We start from the raw sequence: 18,929 nt of genomic DNA on the forward strand, positions 1-18,929 counted from the left end.
TTTTTTTCTAATTGTACTTTAATAAAATGTAGTACATTTAAAAATTGTTAGATTGTGAACTTAATTTTATTTTTTTACCATGTTAAGACTATTGTGCATTTAATGAAGCATTATTATGCCACTAACTTTAACCTATCCCATCTTACTCAAAGGTGTAGTTAAAAGATGGTAGCAATATACTATTTGGTACATAGTGGAATAACATCTGTAGTAGTCACTTTGCCAGTGGCTTTAAACTGCACAAGTTGAAGAATATTGTTCCCATATGTTAAATTTTTATTCTTTCTATACCCACAAATATATTAGTATTTGTGGGTATATAGTATGTGTATATTTATGCCTTATATGGCATATTTTGATTCAGGCATACAATATGTAGTAATTACATTAGGGTAAATAAGGTATCCATCACATCTAGCATTTATCCTTTGTATTACAGTGTAATTATACACTTTTAGTTATTTTAAAATGAACAATTAAATTGTTATTGACTTCAGGGTTATTTTTATGGTCATAATAAAAATTATACAGAAATATAAATAAAATATGGCCAGGTGCAACGGCTCATGCCTGTAATCTCAGCACTTTAGGAGGCTGAGGCAGGTGGATTGTCTGAGGTCAGGAGTTCAAGACCAGCCTGGCCAACACGGTGAAACCTGTCTCTACTAAAAATACAAAAATTAGCCAGGCATGGTGGTGCACACCTGGAGGCTGAATCAGGAGAATCACTTGAAACCCGGAGGTGGAGGTTGCAGTGAGCCGAGATCATGCTGCTGCACACCAGCCTGGGTGACAGAGTGAGGCTCCATCTCAAAAAAAAAAAAAAAAAAAGAAAGAAATATAAATAAAATCCTTACATTTCTGAGTCCTGAAAAGTTATTAATAAATACTTGTTATGGTCGGGTGCAGTGGCTCACACCTATAATCTCAGCACTTTGGGAGGTGGAGGTAGGTGGATCACCTGAGGTTGGGAGTTTGAGACCAGCATGGCCAACATGGCAAAACCCCGTCTCTGCTAAAAATACAAAAATTAGCTGGGCGTGGTGGCATGCGTCTGCAGTCCCAGCTACTCGGGAGGCTGAGGCAGGAGAATCGCTTGAACTTGGGAGGCAGAGGATGCAGTGAGCTGAGATCGCGCCACTGCACTCCAGCCTGGGTGATAGAGCGACTCCATCTCAAAATAAATAAATATTATATAGTTTTCTTTAAACACGTGGTCTCTGCCCGCAAACATATAGACTTAATTTATATTGAGTTAAACGTACACACATTACTCTGAAGATTAACCTTAGGTGTAAGAAAATTGTGAAGTGAGTGTGTTTGTATGAGTATGAGTTTGTACATATTTTTAGAAGAAAAGAGCAATTATTGGAACAAAAATGAATTATTTTAATAGGGCTACTAATAGAAAACTAAACACCTCGAAAATGCTGAAAGCAAATCCATACTTTCTGCTTTGTCTTGAATTTATTAATGTAAAATTTTATGGCTTATGGTTTGGATTCTCCCCAGAATCTGCCTATTAAGCACAGGCAACTTTGTCTCCAGAAATAACACTTTTGAGTCAATAATAAAAGCCCTCTTCAAACAGAAAAAAAAAAAAAATCAACTTTAACACTTATTTTAATGAAAATTTAACCAAAATTGAATAATTGGATATATTTTTATTGTTCTGTGTGTGTGTGAATGTATAAAATGGTACATAAAGGAAAAATAAGCCAGAAAAAAGATGTTAATATTTGTAATGAATAAAACTGGAAAGTAGTTAATTATTATTTGCAGATGACATCTTTGTTTATGTAGATAACAAAAGCAGCAAAAAGACTGAATCTTACTCTGTTGCCCAGCCTGGAGGGCAGAGATGTGTGATCTTGGCTCACTGCAACCCCACCTCCTGGGTTCAAGCGATTCTCCTGCCTCAGCCTCCTGATTAGCTGGGATTACAGGCGTGTGCCACCACGCCTGGCTAATTTCTGTATTTCAGTAGACACGGGGTCTCACCATGTTGGTCAGGCTGGTCTCGAACTCCTGACCTCGTGATTTGCCCACCTCTGCCTCCCAACATGCTGGGATTACAGGCGTGAGCCACTGTGTCTGGCGAGTTTAATTTTTTTTTACACTTTACATGGAAATAGGATTATGTGGGCCAGGCAGGGTGGCTCATGCCTGTAATCCCACCACTTTGGGAGGTTGAGCCACTCTGCCCGTCGAGTTTAAATTTTTTTTTACACTTTACCTGGAAATAGGATTCCGTGGGCTGGGGGTGGTGGCTCACGTCTGTAATCCCACCACTTTGGGAGGCCGAAGTGGGTGGATCACTTGAGGTCAGGAGTTCGAGAACAGCCTGGCCAATGTGTCGAAACCCTGTCTCTACTAAAATATAAAAATTAGCCAGGCATAGTGACAGGTGCCTGTAATCCAAATTACTGGGGAGGCTGAGGCAGGAGAATCACTTGAAACCAGGAGGTGGGGGTTGCACTGAGCCGAGATGGTGCCACTGCACCATCACCTGAGCAACAAGAGCTAAACTCCATCTCAAAAAAAAAAAAAGGATTTTTTTTTGTGTGTTTTTCTGTGCTGGCTTATTTTACTTAGCATAATATTTTTCAGGTTCATGAATGTTGTTGCAAATAACAAGGCTTTCTTATTTTTAATGAATAGCAGTTCATTGTGTACATATGCCACATTTTCTTTCTCCATTCACCTATTGATGGACACGTGGGTTGATTTCATACCTTAGGTATTGTGAGTAATCCACTTCTTTCTGTTTTTTTGGTTGTTGTTTTTTTGTTTTGTTTTGTTTGAGACAAAGTCTCATTCTATCGCCCAAGCTGGAGTGCAGTTGTGCCATCTCGGGTCACTGCAACCTCCGCCTCCCAGGTTCAAGTGATTCTAGTGCCTCACTCAGCCTTTTGAGTAGCTGAGATTACAGGTGTGCACAACCATACTTGGCTAATTTTTGTGTTTTTAGTAGAGGCAGGCTTTGACCATGTTGACCAGGCTGCCTTTCATTTGTTTATATCTTTCTTTCCTTCTTTATTTCTATAAGGATTTTAATTTTAAAATATAAATTATGAATGTTAAAAACCTTCATTTCTGTTTTTGAGTACTATTATGACTGATTTTAAAATAAGATTTTTTTGAAATTTCTTGGATAAAGGTTATTACTTCATTATTAACATAACGAGACAATATAGAAATGAAAGTAAACATTTGTTAGTAAAACAGCAATTTTTTTTTTTTTTTTTTTTTTTTGAGACGAGGTCTAGCTCTGTTGCCTAGGCTGGAGTGCAGTGGCATGATCTCGGCTCACTGCAACCTCTCCACCTCCCGGGCTCAAGCAATTCTCCTGCTCCACTCTCCTGAGTAGCTGGGACTACAGGCATGTGCCACCATGCCCGACTAATTTTTGTATTTTTAGTAGAGACGGGGTTTCACCATGTTGGCCAGGCTGGTCTCAAACTCCTGAGCTCAAGAGATCCACCCGCCTCAGCCTCCCAAAGTGCTGGGATTACAGGCATGAGCCACCATGCCCAGCAAAACAGCAGTTATCTAGCTCCTGGTAGTCATTTAGTCTCTCACCCACTCTTTAGAACTTCCATCAAGACAAGAGCTCTATTTTTTTTTTCCAAGAGTGTGTGATGTAAAATCACACTCTTGTCTTTTTGTCTTTGTGGCAGAAGTTGGGTGTTTATGGTAATGAAAAAGAAGTCTAGGTCTCTTTTTAGAAGACAGATGGAGATGATGAAAGCAAATATAATGGTACATGGTACTTGGCCACATTTCAAAGGGGTTGATACTGAACATTCACTGAAGTGCCATACGTGGCTCTTATTTGCCAGGTCAAATCTTTGCGAGAAAGGCTCAGCCCACTGGTGTCAAGCATTTCTGGCTGTTCCTAGATAGATAAACAGAACCTCACTGGGCTGGTTTAATGAGACCAGAATTAAAAACACCCAGGTGCCAGGTTATTAAGAACATTTTCACATTTATGGAAAAAAATGTGGTGTGTGGCTTGGTTTGAATACATCTTCACTGAGCTAAGTAGCTGATTGAATTTACCTAGCCTGTAGGTAAAGAAAAAGGAAATCTCCTCTGAACAAGTTTATTTTATAGGCTTCTTTCTGTACATATATATATAGATAGATATAAAGTATGTGGCTAGATAAAAATATACACACAAATTGAGTCACATGGGTATGTCTACATAATGTTTATTTGTGCATAGGTCCTGCAAAAAAAAAAGCCTCAGAAATAAAATAGGTCAGATGACATCTCCATATTCTACCCCTGAAGCTGAGGTAAATTAAATAAGCAAATTAGCAGAACCCAGGTGATTCCAATCAGCCAATTTGCATAGCCCAGGTGATTCCAACCAGCCAATTAGCCCAAGTAGATCCAATCATTGAATTATCTAAATAGAGACTGTGGCTTTATTAAGGCAGGCCCCAAATGGTGGATGTGAACAGAACATGCACACACTGAGGAGACACGCCAGGCACTGAAATACTAACCTGGACAGATATGATACATGGCTTTATTCTCAGCTTATTTCTGCAGCCTTGCCCTTGAAGATAAAGCTTTGTTGATATTTACATAAACAACATTGTAGGGCTATGGTTCATCTTGACATTGTATTTAGGAAAAAAATACAGAAGTCATTCCACATCAGCATCTTTAGTGCATGTTAGAAGATTAAAAATGTCTTTTGGGGAACGTGTTTTGTATACATAAATATTTAGATAGAAATATTTATGTAATTCTCTATGTGTTTGTCTTCCTATGTATATTTATATCTAGATGTGTCAGTCTTTGTATTGATATGCAATGCTATGAATAGTAACATAAAAAGTAACTTCCAGCCAGGCGTGGTGGCTCACGCCTGTAATCCCAGCACTTTGGGAGGCAGAGGCAGGTGGATCACCTGAGGTCAGGAGTTAGAGACCAGCCTGGTCATCATGGTAAAACCCCGTCTCTACTAAAAATACAAAAATTAGCCAGGCAGGGTGTTGGGCACTCGTAATCCCAGCCACTTGGGAGGCTGAGGTGAGAGAATCGCTTGCCCTGGGAAGCAAAGTTTGCAGGGAGGCAGAGGTTGCAGTGAGCCAAGATCATGCCGCTGCACTCCAGCCTGGGCAACAGAACAAGACTCCATCTCAAAAAACAAAAACGAGGCTGGGCGTGGTGGCTCATGCCTGTAATCCTAGCACTTCGAGAGGCTGAGGTGGGTGGATCACCTGAGGTCAGAAGTTCTAGACCAGTCTGACCAACATGGTGCAAACCCATCTCTACTAAAAATACAAAATTAGCCGTGCATGGTAGCACATGCCTGTAATCCCAGCTACTCGGGAGGCTGAGGAAGGAGAATCGAATGAACCCGGGAGGCGGAGGTTGCGGTGAGCCAAGATCGTGCCATTGCACTGCAGGCTGGGCAACAAGAGTGAAACTCCGTCTCAAAAAAAAAAAAAAAAAGAAACAAAAAAGTAACTTCCATACATGTATAAGTTTATCTGCTGTATAAACAATATCACAATTATGACACAAAAATATGCTCACATATCCTGCTGCATTTAACATATATGAAAGAAGCATTTTTTTGTTTGTTTCTTGCTTCTGGGAGATAAAAATGCACTAAGGGCCTGGGCGTGGTAGCTCAGGCCTGTAATCCCAGCACTTTGGGAGGCCGAGGCCAGCCTGACCAAGATGGAGAAATCCCGTCTCTACTAAAAATACAGAATTCGCCGGGCGTGGTGGCGCACGCCTGTAATCCCAGCTACTCGGGAGGCTGAGGCAGGAGAATTGCTTGAACCCGGGAGGCGGAGGTTTCGGTGAGCTGAGATCGTGTCATTGCACTCCAGCCTGGGCAACAAGAGCACAACTTCATTTAAAAAAAAAAAAAAAATGCAGTAAGGTGATGGAAGTCATTCATCGCCATGTCAAAGTTGACCCTTCTCTTTCTGTTACACATGGGGCCAAAGTTGAAATAGCCTCAGTCCAAAGTTTCTCACCAAAATTTCAGAATGTTTATTCTTTCTTGTTAAGACTTTCATCAAGACAGGGACGCTTGTTTATTTCCACGAGTGTGCGATATAAAAGTACACTTTTCCCCTTTTGCCTTTGTGGCTACAATAGGGTCTTTATGGTAATGGAAAGAAAGCCTAGGTTTCTTATTAGAAAATAGACTGTGATACTAAAAGCAAATATAATGGTACATGTTATCTGGTTGCATTTCAAATAGGTGATAGTGACAGTTCACTGAAGCACCAAAGGTAGTTCTTATTGGTCAGGCCAGAGCTCCTTGGGAAAAAAAATTAGGCCCACTGGCATGTCCAAAGGTTCCTAGCTAGATGGACAGAACCCCATGGGCTGTTTTGATTAGACTCTGAATTTAAAATACCTTGGTGCCCAGTAATGAGGGACATTTTCACATTTAGCAAAATGTGATTTGGTGTATGGCTTGGATTTCATAAATCTTCACTGAGCTAATGGCTGATTGGATTTACCTGGACTGAATGGAAAATAAAATAAAAATCACCTCTGACCTACTCTTCTTTGGCGGTCTTTTTTATACATATAGATATAAGATAGGTGGCTAGATAAACATATACACAGAAAATGGGTAACACAGGTATGTCAATGTAGTTTTCATTATTGCCTATGTCCTGTAGAGAAGCCTGAGAATAAGCAGGTCAGAGGTCGTTTTCCTTCTCAACTTCTGCAGCCCAGATGAGTTTAATGAGCCACTTAGATCAGCGTAGATGGATATAAGTCAATTAGCTAACTTGGGAAAGTGAAGGCATCCAGGCAGGACCCAAATGGCAAATGTGAATCACATAGGCATATGGTGAAAAAGGAAGCAGGGCCCTGAAATGCTAAGCTGGAACTAGAGTCTTACATGGCTTTACCGAAAACATACTTCCTGGGCCATGCACCTAAACGTGAAGCTTTGTTCATGTTTAAACATAACATTGCATGGCTGTGTTCCAGTCTGAGATGGTATGGATCCATATAGGTGAGAGTAAGTTTATATCTGCATCCTCAGTGTAGGCTGGGGAATTTAAAATGTTTGTTGATTAATATCTATTGTATACATAAATATCTACATAGGCAAACTCATGTAATTCTATATGTGTGTGTTTATCTACCCATGTATATCTATATACAGATCTAGCTATCATTTTTTCCATATGAATACAGAATAAAGATATAGGAGGTCAAAGGATAAATAGGTATTTGTACTTATAGCATTGTAAAGAAAAACTTCAATAAAGGCAAAATCTTATTTGCCCTATGAATTTCATCCATAAGAACACACAAATGGGGGTATGCTCTGATCTGCATCTTGCTGCACTTAATGTTTTCAAAGAAAGAATTGGTTTTTGTTGCTCACATCTGTTAGCAAAAATGCACTAAGGCCGTGAGATTCATTTATTGCCAAGTCAAAAATGGCCTTTTTTATTTTGGTGAACGTGAAAACATGAATAAACTAGTGTCAGCTTGAAGCTCTTAACACAAATTTGCAAAAGAGAAACAATTCCTTTTAAAGTTTCCTTCAATTTTAGGGCTCTTATATTCAAACACTTGACATAGAAATAGCATCTTTTTTTTTTTTTGAGATGGAGTCTCGCTTTGTCCCCCAGGCTGGAGTGCAATGGCATGATCTCGGCTCACCGCAACCCCTGCCTCCCCGGTTCAAGCGATTCTCCTGCCTCAGCCTCCCGAGTAGCTGGGATTACAGGCACTCCCCCTCCCCACCATGCCCAGCTAATTTTTGTATTTTTAGTAGAGACGGGGTTTCACTGTGTTGGCCAGGCTGGTCTTGAACTCCTGACTTGACCTAGTGATCCGCCTGCCTCGGCCTCCCAAAGTGCTGGGATTACATGCGTGAGGCACTGCGCCCGGCCTGAATTTTTTTTTTTTTTTTGAGACGGAGTCTCGCTCTGTCCCAGGCTGGAGTGCAGTGGCGCAATCTCGGCTCACTGCAATCTCCGCCTCCCGGGCTCATGCCATTCTCCTGCCTCGGCCTCCCGAGTAGCTGGGACTACAGGCACCCACCACCACGCCGGGCTAATTTTTTGTATTTTTAGTAGAGATGGGGTTTCACGTTTTAGCCAGGATGGTCTTGATCTCCTGACCTCGTGATCTGCCCACCTCGGCCTCCCAAAGTGCTAGGATTACAGGTGTGAGGCACTGTGCCCACCCCCGCCCTTTTTTTTTTTTTTTTTTTTTTGAGAGAGAGTTTTACTCTTGTTGCCCAGGCTGGAGTTCAATGGTGTGATCTTGGCTCATTGCAACCTCTGCCTCCCGGGTTCAAGTGATTCTCATGCCTCAGCTTCCTCAGTAGCTGGGATTACAGGCACACGCCACCACACCCAGCTAATTTTGTATTTTTAGTAGAATTGGGGTATCTCCATGTTGGTCAGGCTGGTCTGGAACTCCTGACCTCAGGTGATCTGTTCGCCTCGGCCTCCCAAAGTGCTGTGATTACAGGCATTAGCCACCGCACCCGGCAGAAATAGAATCTTATCTTATTGTTTCGTTTGCTCAAGTAGTGATATTTTGGGTAAGAAAATTAAATGCGAGGTATCTGACTTGAAGATAGACTACTATACTGAAAGCAAATTTCAGGGTGTTTTCAGATGCTTTTTTCTGTAGATTTAGATACAGATATAAGATAAGTAGATAGATAAACATATACAGCCAGGTGTGGTGCCTGTAATTCCATCACTTTGGGAGGCCGAGGCAGGTTCATCACCTATGGCCAGGAGTTCAAGACCAGCTGAGCCAACATAGTGAAACCCCGTCTCTACTGAAAATACAAAAATTAGCTGGGCATGGTGGTGTACACCTGCAATCTCAGCTACTAGGGAAGCTGAGGCACAAGAATTACTTGAGCCTGGAAGGTGGAGGTTGCAGTGAGCCATGATCACACCACTGCACTCTGGCCTGAGTGACAGAATGAGACTCTGTCTCAAAAAAAAAAAAAAGTACACGCACACACACACAAAGACACAACGTCATAAAAATGTGTATGTAATGTCCATTTGTGAGTATGTTTTGTAAAATACTCACAAATTAAAAGTCAGAGATTATGTCCCTATTCATGCTCCTCAAGACAGATGAATAGAATTTCATCAGGCAAATTTAATCAGCCAATGAGCCCAAATTGGGTGTTTTCAATCAGTCAATTAGCTCAGCCAAGGTGATTCTAGGAATCACCTTGAGCTATTAGCCAATTAGCTCAGCCCAAGTGATTCCATTTAGCCAATCAGCTCAGCCCAGGCAATCCCAATCAGTAAATTTGCTCAACCCAGGTGATTATGTTTAGCCAATCAACTCAACCCAGGTGATTCCAATCAGTAAATTAGCTCAGCCCAGGTGATTGCAAACAGCCAATTACTTCAGCCTTAACAATTCCAATCAGTCAATGAGATCAGCCCAGGTGAATCTAATTGGCCAATTAACTCAGCCTTGGTGATTCTAATGGTAACTGTCAGCTCATGTGATTTTAATTATGAAATTAGCTAAGTTCTAGAGAATCCAATCAGCCAGTTAGTTGAAACCCTGTGATTCCTATCAGTCAATTAGCTCAGTTCAGAAGTATCTAATTAACCAATTAGTTGATTCCAATAAGGCAATTAGTTCTGTACAGGTGGATCAAATCAGCTAATAATCTAAATAGTGACTGTAGATTCATTAAGAATGGTGGATGTATCAGGATGATGCTGGCCTCATAAAATGAGTTAGGGAGGATTCCCTCTTTTTCTATTGATTGGAAGAGTTTCAGAAGGATTGGTACCAGCTCCTCCTTGTACCTCTGGTAGAATTTGGCTGTGAATCCATCTGGTCCTGGACTTTTTTTGGTTGGTAAGCTATTGATTATTGCCTCAATTTCAGAGCCTGTTATTGGTCTATTCAGAGATTCAACTTCTTCCTGGTTTAGTCTTGGGAGGATGTATGTGTCGAGGAATTTATCCATTTCTTCTAGATTTTGTAGTTTATTTGTGTAGAAGTGTTTATAGTATTCTCTGATGGTAGTTTGTATTTCTGTGGGATGGGTGGTGATATCCCCTTTATCATTTTTTATTGCATCTATTTGATTCTTCTCTCTTTTCTTCTTTATTAGTCTTGCTAGCGGTCTATCAATTTTGTTGATCTTTTCAAAAAACCAGCTCCTGGATTCATTAATATTTTGAAGGGTTTTTTGTGTCTCTATTTCCTTCAGTTCTGCTCTGATCTTAGTTATTTCTTGCCTTCTGCTAGCTTTTGAATGTGTTTGCTCTTGCTTTTCTAATTCTTTTAATTGTGATGTTAGGACGTCAATTTTAGATCTTTCCTGCTTTCTCTTGTGGGCATTTAGTGCTATAAATTTCCCTCTACACACTGCTTTGAATGTGTCCCAGAGATTTTGGTATGTCGTGTCTTTGTTCTTGTTGGTTTCAAAGAACATCTTTATTTCTGCCTTCATTTCATTATACCCAGTAGTCATTCAGGAGCAGGTTGTTCAGTTTCCACATAGTTGAGCGGTTTTGAGTGAGTTTCTTAATCCTGAGTTCTAGTTTGATTGCACTGTGGTCTGAGAGACAGTTTGTTATAATTTCTGTTCTTCTACATTTGCTGAGGAGTGCTTTACTTCCAACTATGTGGTCAATTTTGGAGTAGGTGTGGTGTGGTGCTGAAAAGAATGTATATTCTGTTGATTTGGGGTGGAGAGTTCTGTAGATGTCTATTAGGTCTGCTTGGTGCAGAGCTGAGTTCAATTCCTGGATATCCTTGTTAACTTTCTGTCTCATTGATCTGTCTAATGTTGACAGTGGGGTGTTAAAATCTCCCACTATTATTGTGTGGGAGTCTTAAGTCTCTTTGCAGGTCACTAAGGACTTGCTTTATGAATCTGGGTGCTCCTGTATTGGGTGCATATATATTTAGGATAGTTAGTTCTTCTTGTTGAATTGATCCCTTTACCATTATGTAATGGCCTTCTTTGTCTCTTTTGATCTTTGTTGGTTTAAAGTCTGTTTTATCAGCGACTAGGATTGCAACCCCTGCCTTTTTCTGTTTTCCATTTGCTTGGTAGATCTTCCTCCATCCCTTTATTTTGAGCCTATGTGTGTCTCTGCATGTGAGATGGGTCTCCTGAATACAGCACACTGATGGGTCTTGACTCTTTATCCAATTTGCCAGTCTGTGTCTTTTAATTGGAGCATTTAGCCCATTTACATTTAAAGTTAATATTGTTATGTGTGAATTTGATCCTGTCATTATGATGTTACCTGGTTATTTTGCTCATTAGTTGATGCAGTTTCTTCCAGAGACACAACCAAAAATGAGAATTTTAGACCAATATCCCTGATGAACATCAGTGCAAAAGTCCTCAATAAAATACTGGCAAACCAAATCCAGCAGTACATCAAAAAGCTTATCCACCATGATCAAGTGGGCTTCATCCCTGGGATGCAAGGCTGATTCAACATATGCAAATCAATAAATGTAATCCAGCATATAAACAGAACCAAAGACAAAAACCACATGATTATCTCAATAGATGCAGAAAAGGCCTTTGACAAAAATCAACAACCCTTCATGCTAAAAACTCTCAATAAATTAGGTATTGATGGGATGTATCTCAAAATAATAAGAACTACCTATGACAAACCCACAGCCAATATCATACTGAATGGACAAAAACTGGAAGCATTCCCTTTGAAAACTGGCACAAGACAGGGATGCCCTCTCTCACCACTCCTATTCAACATAGTGTTGGAAGTTCTGGCCAGGGCAGTCAGGCAGGAGAAGGAAATAAAGGGCATTCAATTAGGAAAAGAGGAAGTCAAATTGTCCCTGTTTACAGGTGACATGATTGTATATCTAGAAAACCCCTTCATCTCAGCCCAAAATCTCCTCAAGCTGATAAGCATCTTCAGCAAAGTCTCAGGATACAAAATCAATGTACAAAAATCACAAGCATTCTTATACACCAACAACAGGCAGAGAGCCAAATCATGAGTGAACTCCCATTCACAATTGCTTCAAAGAGAGTAAAATACCTAGGAATCCAACTTACAAGGGACGTGAAGGACCTCTTCAAGGAGAGCTACAAACCACTGCTCAATGAAATAAAAGAGGATACAAACAAATGGAAGAACATTCCATGCTCATGGATAGGAAGAATCAATATCGTGAAAATGGCCATACTGCCCAAGGTAATTTATAGATTCAATGCCATCCCCATCAAGCTACCAATGACTTTCTTCACAGAATTGGAAAAAACTACTTTAAAGTTCATACGGAACCAAAAAAGAGCCCACATCGCCAAGTCAATCCTAAGCCAAAAGAACAAAGCTGGAGGCATCACGCTACCTGACTTCAAACTATACTACATGGCTACAGTAACCAAAACAGCATGGTACTGGTACCAAAACAGAGATATAGACCAATGGAACAGAACAGAGCCCTCAGAAATAATGTCACACATCTACAACTATCTGATCTTTGACAAATCTGACAAAAACAAGAAATGGGGAAAGGATTCCCTATTTAACAAATGGTGTTGGGAAAACTGGCTAGCCATATGTAGAAAGCTGAAACTGGATCCCTTCCTTACACCTTATACAAAAATTAATTCAAGATGGATTAAAGACTTAAATGTTAGACCTAAAACCATAAAAACCCTAGAAGAAAACCTAGGCAATACCATTCAGGACATAGGCATGGGCGAGGACTTCATGTCTAAAACACCAAAAGCAATGGCAACAAAAGCCAAAATTGACAAATGGGATCTAATTAAACTAAAGAGCTTCTGCACAGCAAAAGAAACTACCATCAGAGTGAACACACAACCTACAGAATGGGAGAAAATTTTTGCAACCTACTCATCTGACAAAGGGCTAATATCCAGAATCTACCATGAATTCAAACAAATTTACAAGAAAAAAACAAACAACCTCATCAAAAAGTGGGCGAAGGATATGAACAGACACTTCTCAAAAGAAGACATTTATGCAGCCAACAGACACATGAAAAAATGCTCATCATCACTGGCCATCAGAGAAATGCAAATCAAAACCACAATGAGATATCATCTCACACCAGTTAGAATGGCGATCATTAAAAAGTCAGGAAACAACAGGTGCTGGAGAGGATGTGGAGAAATAGGAACACTTTTACACTGTTGGTGGGACTATAAACTAGTTTAACCATTGTGGAAGTCAGTGTGGCGATTCCTCAGGGATCTAGAACTAGAAATACCATTTGACCCAGCCATCCCATTATTGGGTATATACCCAAAGGATTATAAATCATGCTGCTATAAAGACACATGCACACATATGTTTATAGCAGCACTATTCACAATAGCAAAGACTTGGAACCAACCTAAATGTCCAACAACGATAGACTGGATTAAGAAAATGTGGCACATATTTACCATGGAATACTATGCAGTCATAAAAAATGATGAGTTCATGTCCTTTGTAGGGACATGGATGAAACTGGAAACCATCATTCTCAGCAAACTATTGCAAGGACAAAAAACCAAACACCGCATGTTCTCACTCATAGGTGGGAACTGAACAATGAGAACACATGGACACAGGAAGGGGAACATCACACACCAGGGACTGTTGTGGGGTGGGGGGAAGGGGGAGGGATAGCATTAGGAGATATACCTAATGCTAAATGACGAGTTAATGGGTGCAGCACACCAACATGGCACCTGTGTACATATGTAACAAACCTGCACATTGTGCACATGTACCCTAAAACTTAAAGTATAAAAATAATTTTTAAAAAGCCTACTTAGAAAACAAAAACAAAAACAAATAAACAAACAAAAAGAATGGTGCAAGTAAATGGCACTTTTTTACACTGAGAAGAAAAGCAGGGCCTGGACATGGTAATCTGGTCATAAAGCATTACATTGCTTTATTGTCAGCTTATTTCCAAGAACTTGCCTTTGAAAGTGAAGCTTTATGTTTCACTAAACATCATTGTATGGCTGTGTTCTGTTTTGGGTTCCTACTGTGCCATAAAATAGACTAGGAAGTCCACATCTGCATTCCTAGTATATACTAAGGTATTAAAAATGTCATTTGGTGAACATCTTGTATATTAATAAACGTTTACATAACTGTACTTATATAATTCTGTGTGTGTTTATCTGTCTACCTATATCCAGATGTATCCATCTTTGCATCTATATTCACAAAAAATAAAGATGTAGAAGGTGAAAGTGTTGATCACTACTGATATCAATAGTAATATACAAAGATAATTCCACAGAGTTATAAAATTTTCTGTCCTATAAAATACACCTAGAATACTACTCAAATGGATTCTAAATCCATTGGCATTTAACTTTTACAAAGTATTTTTATTTTTATTTTTATTGAGACTGAGTCTCTCTATGGCCAGGCTGGAGTGCAGTGGCGCAATGATCTCGGCTCACTGCAACCCCTGCCTCCTGGGTTCAAGCGATTCTCCTGCCTCAGCCTCCCCAGTAGCTGGGATTAAAGGCACCCACCATCATGCCTGGCTAATTTTTGTATTTTTGTAGAGACAGGGTTTCACCATGTTGGCCAGGCTGGTCTCGAACTCCTGACCTCAGGTGATCCACCCACCTCAGCCTCCCAAAGCAGTAGGATTACAGGCATGAGCCACTGCACCCAGCCTAAAACAGGGTCTTTATGGTAATGGGAAGAAAGTCTAGGTCTCTCTTCAGAAGATAGAGTGTGATACTGAAAGCAAATATAAAGGTAGATGGTGTCTGGCCACATTTCTATGAAATAATAGTGAACATGCAATGAGCTTCCAAAGGTGACTCTTACTGACTTGACCAAAGTTTATTTTATCAGGGAGGCTAGGCCCGCTGGTTTCAGGTATTTTCAAATTTTCTAGCTGAATGGACAGAATCCCACTGGGCTGGTTTGGTGAGACCCAAAATTAAGAGAACCTGAGTTCCAGGTTAGTAGGACATTTTCACACTTACCAAAAATATGCGATGTGGTGTGTAGCTTGAATCAAACAAATATTTATTGAACTAATTGGCTAATTAGATTTACCTGTCCTGGAGAAAGAGAAAATGCAAATGACCTCTAGCATAGTTTACTTTAGGGGTTTCTTTTTGTATATGTAAATATAGAATAAGACAGGTAGATAGATAAACATATCAACACAGAATAGATTACATGGGTCTGTCTACATAATGCAATGTCCATTTATGCATCTGTCTTGTAAAATAGCTTAAAAAAAGAGAAGTAGGCCAGAGGTTATTGTTTTCTACCCCTGATGCCCAGGTGAATTCAATAAGCCAATTAGCACAGCCCAGGTGCTAGCAAAAAGCCAATTAGCTTAGCTTGGGAGGATATAATAAGCCAACTAGCTAAATTGAAAAACAGAGATTAAGTCAGGCCCAAAATTGTGAATGTGAAAATCACAGGCATACTGGGAGAAGAAATGCAGGGCCCTAAAATTCCAAGCTGGACATAAAACCTTAAATGGCAGTACTGAAAGCTTATTTCCCAGGCCATGCCCATAAGACATATAGGTGAGAATTAAGCATAGGAGACATATAAGTGAGAATTAAGTTTTCATCCTTGTCCTCAAAATTGACTGGTGTATTGAAAATGTCTCTTGATGAACATCTTGGGTATACATAAATATTTACATAGAAGAACATATAATTCTGTTTATATATATTTATCGATCTACCTGTGTATTACTACATCTAGATGTCAAGGATGTTCTTTTTTTAGTCTGGTGATGACAGAAGAAGAGGTAAATTAGCCTCAGCTTATAGACCCTCACCCAAATTTGAAAATGCTAAATAATTATCTTTAAAATGTTTATTATTTAAAGAGTTCGGTTTAAAACACAAAACAAGGCCAGGTGCAGTGGTTCATGCCTGTAATCCCAGCACTTTGGGAGGCCGAGGCAGGCAGATAACCTGAGGTCGGGAGTTCAAGACCAGCCTGACTGACATGGAGAACCCTGTCTCTACTGAAAATACAAAATTAGCTGGGTGTGGTGGCACATGCCTGTAATCCCAGCTACTAGGGAGGCTGAGGCAGGAGAATCGCTTGAACCCAGGAGGCGGAGGTTGCAGTGAGCCAAGATCAAACAGTAAAAAGTTTTGTCTTAAAAATCTTTTAATTATTACTTTGGGTAAATGAATGACTGTTTTTTAATAGTGACCTGTGATCCCATTTTGGTCAAGTATTTTAACGCTTTGACATACTTGGAAGGCTTCCCAAAATTAAAATTCAGCTTAAAAATTGTGTGTATTTGACCCCTAGCATTTGAATGCTACAGAGGGCAAATGCAGCATCCAAAAGAGTGATAAACAGAATTATTTGATATGTTAAATTACATGGAAAGCATTGTCAAATTAAAAAGAATGTTTGACCTTCTTCAACTTATATTTTAATAAATGTTATAATATTTATTCCAAAATTATATGAAATATCTAAAAATGTAATATATCTGACTATATGCTATTAGTCATAATTATGGTTATTATGATAAATTATTGTAGGCCACGGGTATAATCATTTTTTTCATTTATTTCTTCATAACCATTTAAATTCATTTCCACAGTTAATGGTTTAATTCTGATGTAGTTTTTAAAAATTTCAAAAGCACATAAAATCCTAGAGGAGCGTGTCTTTAAAGAGGTTCATGAGCCAGGCACGGTGGCTGATGTCTGTAATCCCAGCCCTTTGGGAGGCCGAGGCAGGCGGATCATGAGGTCAAGAGATCGAGACCATCCTGGCCAACATGGTGAAACCCCGTCTCTATTAAAAATATAAAAATTAGCTGGGCATGGTGGTGGGTGCCTGTAGTCCCAGCTACTCAGGAGGCTGAGGCAGGAGAATCGCTTGAACCTGGGAGGCAGAGGTTGCAGTGAGCCAAGATCACACCATTGCGCTCCAGCCTGGGTGACAGAGCGAGACGCCATCTCAAAAAAAAAAACACACACACACACACAAAAGGTTCATGAAAAGATGGAAAGGGTCCACACAAATTGAGTACAGGTTTCTGATAATTTTAGGATCATATTATTTGGACTGGCTAAAAATTGTGAGAATTTGAATGAAGAGATAGACTTTTAAGAAACTGTGAGCCCAGGCCAGGTGTGGTGGCTCACACCTGTAACCCCAGCACTTTGGGAGGCCAAGGCATGTGGATCACCTGAGGTCAGGAGTTCGAGACTAGCCTGATCAACATGGAGAAACCCCTTCCCTACTAAAAATACAAAATTTGCTGGGCATGGTGGCGCATGCCTGTAATCCTAGCTGCTCGGGAGGTTGAGGGAGGAGAATTGCTTGAGGCCAGGAGGCGGAGGTTGGGGTGAGCCGAGATCGTACCATTTCCAGCCCAGGCAACAAGAGCGAAACTCCATCTCAAAACAAAACAAAACAAAACCAAAAACAAACAAACAAAACTGTGAGCCCAGACAAGACAAAAATTAATTGAATATTAGAAAAATACTCTGCCACATTTTTAAAGTTATATCAGCCAGTATGGAAATTTTTTAGATATGCTATTTAAATCAACTCTGTGGTTCAAGTCAAATTACCTATGATAACCTCTCAGGTATTAGTGCTGTGCACCTAAATTGGGGAAAGAAACCTTGTATTTAAGAAGACATAAACTTAATATTAAGTGTGGACTCATGGGGAATATAGGCAGCCACTTGATTTTTTTCTGAGTTTTTTTTTAAAATTAAATTAAAACTTTTTTTGAGATGGAGTTTCACTCTTGTCACCCAGGCTGGGGTGCAATGGCATGATCTTGGCTCACTGCAACCTCCACCCCCCAGGTTCAAGCAATTCTCTTGTCTCAGCCTCCCAAGTAGCTGGGATTTCAGGTGGCCACCACCACACCCGACTAATTTTTGTATTTTTAGTAGAAATGGGGTTTCACTGTGGTGGCCAGGCTGGTCTTGAACTCCTGTCCTCGTGATCTGCCTGCTGCAGACTCCGAAAGTGCTGGGATTACAGGCGTAAGCAACCGTGCCACCCCCTGTTCCTGAGTTCTTAAACTTTCCATTATTAAAAGCTCTGCATTTCACTACTCTTCACAGAAGAGATAAAATAATCTAGATTAAATATAAATTGAATGTGTGTGTGTGTGTGTGTGTGTGTGTGTGTGTGTGTGGTGACCATTCTAAATTACTACACTAGGTTAACGCGAATTTTTTTTGTCAAACTTATAATCCTTGGAAGACAATTAAAAGTTGGGCCGGGGGCCGTGCCTCACGCCTGTAATCCCAGCACTTTGGGAGGCTGAGGCGGGCGGATCATGAGGTCAGGAGTTCGAGACCAGCCTGGCCAACTTGATGAAACTCCATCTCTACTAAAAATACAAAAATTAGCCCAGCATGGTGGCGGGCGCCTGTAATCCCAGCTACTCGGGATGCTGAGGCAGGAGAATCGCTTGAAACTGGAAGGCGTATGTTGCAGTTAGCCAAGATTGCGCCACTGCACTCCAGCCTGGGCAAGAAGAGTGAAACTTCGTCTGAAAAAAAAAAGGACAATTAAAAGTTTATGTATGTTTCCGCTACCTCATGGGCCACTTCAACATTTATACAGAGAGTGTCTTTTTTTTTTTTTTTTTTTTTTTGAGACAGAGTCTCGTTCTGTCGCCCAGGCTGGAATGCAGTGGAGCAATCTCAGCTCACTGCAACCTCGACCTCCCAGGTTCAAGCGATTCTTCTGCCTCGGCCTCCCGAGTAGCTGGGACTACAGGCACGTGCCACCAAGCCTAGCTAATTTTTGTATTTTTAGTAGAGATGGGGTTTCACCATATCGGCCAGGCTGGTCTTGATCTCCTGACATCAGGTGATCCGCCCACTTCGGCCTCCCAAAGTGCTGGGATTACAGACGTGAGCACCGGGCAGACAATTGCGCGCCTGGTATTTGTCTTTTTTT

The 18,929-nt window shown here is 40.4% G+C and overlaps 1 protein-coding gene across 1 annotated transcript in view; it reads right to left on the minus strand.

The window, feature by feature from the left end:
• The window catches only part of LOC129020575 (zinc finger protein 506), a 112,887-nt gene that overhangs the window by 64,130 nt on the left and 29,828 nt on the right, over positions 1 to 18,929 (minus strand). The window lies entirely within an intron of this gene.

The sequence above is a fragment of the Pongo pygmaeus genome, chromosome 20 (assembly GCF_028885625.2).
Source record: "Pongo pygmaeus isolate AG05252 chromosome 20, NHGRI_mPonPyg2-v2.0_pri, whole genome shotgun sequence".
In the NCBI taxonomy this organism is placed as follows: Eukaryota; Metazoa; Chordata; class Mammalia; order Primates; family Hominidae; genus Pongo; species Pongo pygmaeus.